The sequence below is a fragment of the Mirounga leonina genome, unplaced genomic scaffold (genome assembly GCF_011800145.1).
Source record: "Mirounga leonina isolate KUSES-001 unplaced genomic scaffold, KU_Mleo_1.0 Mir_174, whole genome shotgun sequence".
NCBI lineage: Eukaryota > Metazoa > Chordata > Mammalia > Carnivora > Phocidae > Mirounga > Mirounga leonina.
This window is the reverse complement of record NW_023270451.1, coordinates 56754881-56762025: the sequence shown is the minus strand read 5'-3', so window position 1 is coordinate 56762025 and position 7145 is coordinate 56754881. Positions and strand designations below refer to the sequence as shown.

At 37.0% G+C, this 7145-nt stretch overlaps 1 long non-coding RNA gene across 1 annotated transcript; it reads left to right on the top strand.

Annotated features, from left to right (window-relative positions):
* The first annotated feature begins 2308 nt into the window (after window positions 1-2308).
* LOC118021003 lies at window positions 2309-4154 on the top strand. Its single transcript, XR_004682075.1, has 3 exons — window positions 2309-2355; window positions 3720-3774; window positions 4129-4154. It is a non-coding gene; the product is annotated as an uncharacterized LOC118021003 (long non-coding RNA).
* The last annotated feature ends 2991 nt before the right edge of the window (window positions 4155-7145 follow it).

Here is a 7145-nt window from a genome sequence, read left to right as displayed (position 1 = left end):
AAGATACTGTCCACATGGAAGACAAGAACTCTGCTAACCCACACGTGGCCCTGAGACCCCCAGTAGCTACGGAGTGAATCCAGGCCAAACACAGGCACGCGCACGCATGTGTGTATGGAGCAGAGGGCAGAAGGGGGCAATTACCATTCTCAAAGAATTCCTAATCTGGCAGTGAGTCAGTCATGTAAAAAAATAAATATGTCACAGATCAGAGTAAGTCCTGGGAGAAGGGAATTGAAGCCCACAGCAACAGGAGTTTTACTAACACTGGTACTCAGGAAGGACTTCCTGGAGGAGGTGATTATGTTTAGATATGGAGTTTGTAGCACCTCACTCTATATTAATGGGAGGCAGAGGAGGAATGCCAGACGGAAGTAAGAGCAGAAGCAAAGTGAAGGCGATGGCTGGCCCAGCACATACTCAGTGCGTCTGTGCATACGGCCCAGTATAGATGGCTGTCGGGGAGCACCGCGCAAGGGGGGAAGTGTGAAAAGTTAAGGGGTGGGAGACCAAAACCATGCAGCCTGGTAAAAGCCATGCCGCGAGGGCGTTATAACGTCTCGGCAATGCCTTGCGTCTTTTATGGGAAACTCGGGGGCTTACCTGGGGTTCTCCTGTCCAGGGGCTGCTTGCTCAGAGAAGTGTTGTGGATGATTCCTCTTATGGAAAGACAGGGAAGGAGGGAAGGCCACAGACCAGGTGAACCAGCACACACATTAACATACTGGTTTATATGAGAAGCAGCAATGGCTTGAATTCAATAAAGGATGGGAGGAATATAGAATATGGAATAGTAAGTTAGATAGCCCAGTGGATCTTTTTCACTTAAAAAGCACCCAGGAAATACACACAGAAAATCTCACCTTCAGTATCAGCCCAATTGAACAAGGGGAAAGGTTCTCCCATTATACTTAATTGACAGTTGGTTCACTCTGCACAATGCAGCATTAGGTATCCTTCCTACTAAAATCTCACCAACTAATGAAATAAATTATGACAGATGAAGAAATCACACCATTCCTCTTCAAATTCTAAGTCAAAGAACAGGTCAGAATCAAACACACTGGCATGTCAGTCTTCAACGTTGGTATTTCTGGTGCATTTAAATACTTCTCTGTTATTTGCAGAAATGTGATGTCTTTTAAATAAAGTAATGACCTTATTAACCCACTCTTATTAGGACATATACAAACTCCAACAGTTTTTGGTGATGATTAACTGAGTTATATATAGTATATGTAATGGTGTCTGGCATATAGTAAGTGCTAGGAAACTCTAAGCTATTATTATCATTATCATTTCTATTCACAGTAGTAAGGTTAGTGTCTTGGGCTAGGGTGTTTAGTCTGATTTAATGCTGTTCCTATGATCAACTACAGATGTTTGCAAGGGGGCTAGCCAGGGTTGTAGATGCAGCGCACTGATGATCAGTGGAGCTAACTGGAATCCACTGAGATACTCTAGCATCTACCATCAGTGACTTAACCACCTTCACAATACAGAAACCCAGAAGCTTGTCTAACAAGTTTATTTTCACAGGTGAACATTTGCAAATATGAATACGACCTTAATTAGAAAAAACAACATGATAAGGATACTCAACACTGTGATCCACAATGAAAGCAAATCCCGCTGTCTTCAAGCCAGTGGGTGTTATTCTTGCATAAGAACCCTAGGATCGTGCCCTTAATTAGCTAATTATTTAGAAATTAGAAAGGAATCACTTAACAAGGAACACACACCCCATGATACAAGTGACAGTGGATAGTAAATTTACTTTTAAGAATTAATAAAGAGTGTCAATGAACTACATATGGTATTCATGTGTAATTAAAAACAAATTGCAGTGCAGAGAAACATGAAACATGCTAGTAAATTAATCTCCTCAATTAAACAAAAAAAAGTCTCCCAAAATTTTTGATAGAAAACATATGTATTTTCTGCATGAAATATGGAAATGATTTCCCTCTGTCTGACTCAATGTTTGTTTAAAAGAATCAACAAGATTGCAGCCATATATGGGGAATATTTCACTGACACGTGAGCAAAAAGACCTTGAACAACAACAGCAGAAAACAGGCCCCTCCTCATTTGCTTTGGCAGCATTTCCCCCTGCTAATTAAACACCGTATAGTTGAACAAGTAAAAGTAATCTACCGTGAATAGTATTCCACCTTTTTTTTTCAGTTTTCTGTATAGTAATAAATACAACATTCCAGATGTATAACAGGAAGCAGAATCACTCAGATTTATGAGGTACTCTCCCCCCATTTCCTTGCAGAAGAGAGAATCCTGGACCTGGTGGGCTGTGTTCTCCGGGAAAGCAATCCCAGCTTATGCTCTGTGAAACTCACGGTAAGCCTCAGTTAGCAATGAAATACCGCAAACCTCCCTGTTGAAGAATAGTGGGACTCTAACCAAGTAATAAGGGTAACACTCCAGGGAAAATATAAGAGATCCCCAAATTCTCTATGTTATACTCAGTGGAATTTATTTGAACCTCATCTTAACTTCTTTTGACGTCATCTGTGTTGTCATGCATTTATCTGTGATGGCTAAGCTGGTCGCTTACTTCATAACCTTTACCACTCCTCTCTTCCAAAATAAGCAACCCATAAGGACACAAAAAGGAAAAACATAAAAATAAAAGGGAGTTGATAGGAGGGTAGGAAGAATCAGGATAAATAATAGAAGATAGAGCCAAGTATAAAATTAATGCACAAATAATTTAATTCCTTACATGACTTTTTAGAAACTGGCTACAGATTTGCCTCTGAGCTTCCTAAGAGTCAACCCAAAGACGGAAACATGGTCAATTACTTAACACACAATTGCAGAAAAAATGAAGGTTTTCACGTGCAGAAAGAACCCGTGTAGGATAGTGAACAATGCTTTTATGCCAAGGTATAAAAGCAGCCACTTAATGCGTACCATGTGCTACCAGCATCTTTATAATAAATCTAAAGACAGGTTCTCCATGACTTTTTAAAAATGTTTCAGTACGGCCTGCTGGCATAAGCCTACATACCAGTCAAAATAATCTGGTTTAGCTTTCCATGACCTGGATTATTCCAAGGACGTCCTTTGGATTTGGGAAGGGCTAAAAATACTTTAATTAGTAGTTCTTAAAGTGTGGACCCCAGACCGGCAACATTAGCATCACCTGGGAACTTACTAGAAATACAAATGTTTAGGTTCCACCTCAGACCTTCTGCATGAGAAATGCTGGGAGTGAGGCCCAGCAATTAATCAATTAAATTGCACATTGCAGAAAGATAACAAGGGGAATTTATAGTTGAGAAATACAAATAAAACATGTTTATACAACATATACCTTTTAGTGTTCCTGGAGTATATACTGTGAAACGAATGACTTGGTCAAAGGAAACTGAATGAACAGAGGAAAGAATTTATAAATTTAGAGGGTGTTTCAGAAAAGAGTTGTTATTTTAGGAAATCTTAAGTACTTAGTAGAGAAGGTGAGGAATGGAGTGATAAAAAGGCTGTGAGAGGGGATAGGTTATGTGACTCATGACAAAACTATGTGATCCTGAGCGTAGTTGGTTCTGCTTTTACGTGAAACAAAAATATGCAACACCAACAGCTGTATTTTAAAGATTGCATCTGCTCAACCATAGCAGAGTCAGTCATGACTTCAGTGTTGTGAGAAATGCTTCATGAAATAGGGTGTATTGATTTGTGGTTCTGAATGTTCAAAGGGAGACCAGCCATGGAAGTTCAGATATATTGCATTGCTTGGTTCATCATCATTAGGTATGTAATTACATATTATAATTTTAGATATATATTTATATATTATATATATGTATTGAATTTAAAATACAAAATTCAAACATAGTGCTGTGGACTGAATTATATTCCCCGAAATTCATATGTTGAAGCCCTAACCCCCAAATGTTATGAGTTTTGGAAATAAGGCCTTTGGGAGGTAACTAGGTTTAGATGAAGTCTTGAGGGTGGGGCCCTCATGACAAGCTTAGTGCCCTAATGGTAAGAGACACAGAGCTCACCCTTTCACCCCCTCTCTCTTTCCCTCCTCCCCCTCCTCCTCTTCCTCTCTCCCTCTCCCTGCCTCCTCGCTTTCCTGCCTCCCTCATCTGCCACCAGGTGAGGACACAGCAAGAAAGCAGGCATCTACAAGCCAGGAAGAAAGCTTTTAACAGAAACCAACCATGCTGGCACCTTGATCTTGGACTTCTAGCCTCCAAAACTGTAAGATAATAAACATCTGCTGCTTAAGCCAAATAGTCTTTTGCATTTTGTTAGGGCAGCTCTAGCTGACTAAGATAATAAGTTTGAAACAATTTGATTTTAGTCCTTTAAAATTTAGGAGGAATTTTTAGTGCTTTAGAGATTTATGATGCAATCTTCAAATTACTAATCTCTGATAATTGAAGTGATTATTGGAGGCTTTGTTTCAGACAGTAAGGCGCACGAGATGTTCTGCCAGGTCTTCTTGCCATTGTGGAAAAACTAGACCATACAACATTTGACTCAGGGTCAGATTTGGCCCATGGCTTTGGTGGCCAGTCCCTACTCTGTACCACTGAAAACTAATGATCATGTAGTATATCATTTTTGTAAAACTGAAAAGCAACCAAATCTAAGTAACACATTTTGTTGTGATGAACCTATTTTTAAAAGGATTCGGTAAGCACAAAATTCAATATAGCGATTACCTCTAGGGGAGGAAAAGGAATGGGAACATATGAATAGACAAACACCTTTAATAATATTCTAGTTCTTAGGTTATATGATAGAATCACGGGATCTTTTCTTACTGTGCTTCATAACTCACATATATGTTTCATATATTCTTTTTATATTTCAAATTTTACATAATTAAAAATATCACTGCCTCCCTAAATGCTTTAATTTTCGAGATGTGATTCTTTGCTTAGTGGTTAGGTCACTGGTTCTCCATGACATCATGTTTCTCACCACCAAAGGACCAGTTGTGAAGCCTTTCAGGGGAAATACATGAATAAATTAATTTAGACAGACTGACATAGGCAATTATGAAACTCTTTAACATGTATAAATATTGTATATATGCATACTGCCATGAAAATTTTTAAATTTGAAATACGGGATAAAGTAATCTGTTTCCTGAGTTTAGAACAGTTCATAAGATTATGTTTATATGATTCAGAGACAAAGGCTCAATGGCTATATTGTATAGCAGGGACAGTTACAACGTCTGTCAACCGCATGTATATATTTTCTAAATATACACATTACACAAAGAAATTATAAAACCTCAAAACTATAGTTCACCTAAAATAAATATGGCATTGTATACAGGGTGTTGGCCTAGTGCTAAGTAATTATGGGAAATAACCTGAATGTGATCCTTAAGTTATACAGGCTTATATCAGGTTTCTGCAAAAATCGTATAAAATTCCTCTTTCTAAGGGTCTGCAGGGGAAACACAGAATATTAATTTCATGGAGTTCCATTCCAGTATTTCTGTAAGAATTATATGTCTGGATAAGGCAGTTACTACGTATTGCACTAATATAGTTGAAAACATTCCATGAATTGAATAAGAATATTTCCATCCAAAAAGTGCCAAATAACAGGTCACCTCAAGTGAATGGAGAAAGGTATAATTATGGGTGCATTTAATACCTGTAATGAATTCAACTTTGAAAGCTTTCCATTGTTTATATGTCATATACTGGTTATAAATAAAATTTTAAAAGGTATAGCACAAAGAGAACATTAAAACTTCAAAGATTATATATATATATACACACACACATATACTGTATTTGTTATGTTGCGATGACATACTGTATTATTCAGTTATATGAGATCCTGACTGCCAAGCAAAATACATTTGTCCAATCTCAAACTACGGATTTTTATTTTCTTTTCTGTTCAAATCCTTTGGATTTAAGCTAGCATTTATAACTATCAAAGCCTGATGGATGATCAGAGAAAGACTCAGAAAAAAATATTCACGTACTGTAAGTTAAAATATGAGTTTTTGGAGGGAAAAAAATCACCACTTTATAATAAATTGAAGTGATAAAAAGAATGTCCATTAAGATTTCGTGGAAAAAGTGAAGTAATACTACTTTCTGTTATTCAGATAAACTGAACATATTTCATGAGCAATGTTTTAACTTCTAAAAAAAATTATAAAAGTGAACTTTTGGATAGTGTTGTAGATCCCCAAAGACACATTTTTTAAAGTTTAAGTGCCAATGATATTTAAGAGTCGGAATGAATAGCGTTGGTAGGTGTCTTTCAAGTTATGATAGCAGCCTGTGTAATAGACCCTGAATTTTCAGCCATTTTCTTGGATTTTCTCATTATTGATTATGTTGGTCATTGCTAAAAATATTAAAGTAAATAGACTTTTTATGTATTTATTCACTCACCAAAAAGCAAGATTTAGCAATTCTAGTAAGTGTTTAGAATGTATTGTCACAGGAGGTGAAAAGATAAATCATAATCTGGAAAATCACATAGTCTATTAAAAGAATATGTTTTTAAAACTTAATTGGCTTTCATTGTAGTAAATGCAAAACTGTGAGTTCTATTTCATATACTTTTATATTAAAATATCATTTTACTTCCTAATAGCCAGGTTTCATTTTCCCCATCTCTTCCCACAAGATCACCAAAATGACATTTTGTATATCATACCTTGACTGATTCATGTTACTTTCTTTTCATGGATATGTTTGTAGTATATATTATTTCTAACCACTTATGATAAAAAATATTTTATTTAGAAAATTGGCACATGCTCAGTGAAAAGGGTTGGTAAACAGTGAACTATACAGATAACATTAGATATCATCTAGGTTTCCACCACAAATAAATGATTTCTGCTAATATATGGGCATACCTTCTTCCAGACACAGATTCAGATACAGGTATGCATCTGGGTGTGAGTCTATGTCAGTAGGTAAACAGATGTGTGTGAAGCAGGCAGTAGGATCTTCTTGCATGCCTGTGAAAAATATGACCAGTGGTTACAAGGCAGCACCTAAAGAAAGCATAGATGCTGAAGAACAATGTATGGATGTATGGAGGGCCCGGGCATGGTGATTATAACTATTTGCTAGCACCTTGTTACTCTAAAAAGTGTGGTCCATGGACCAGCAGCT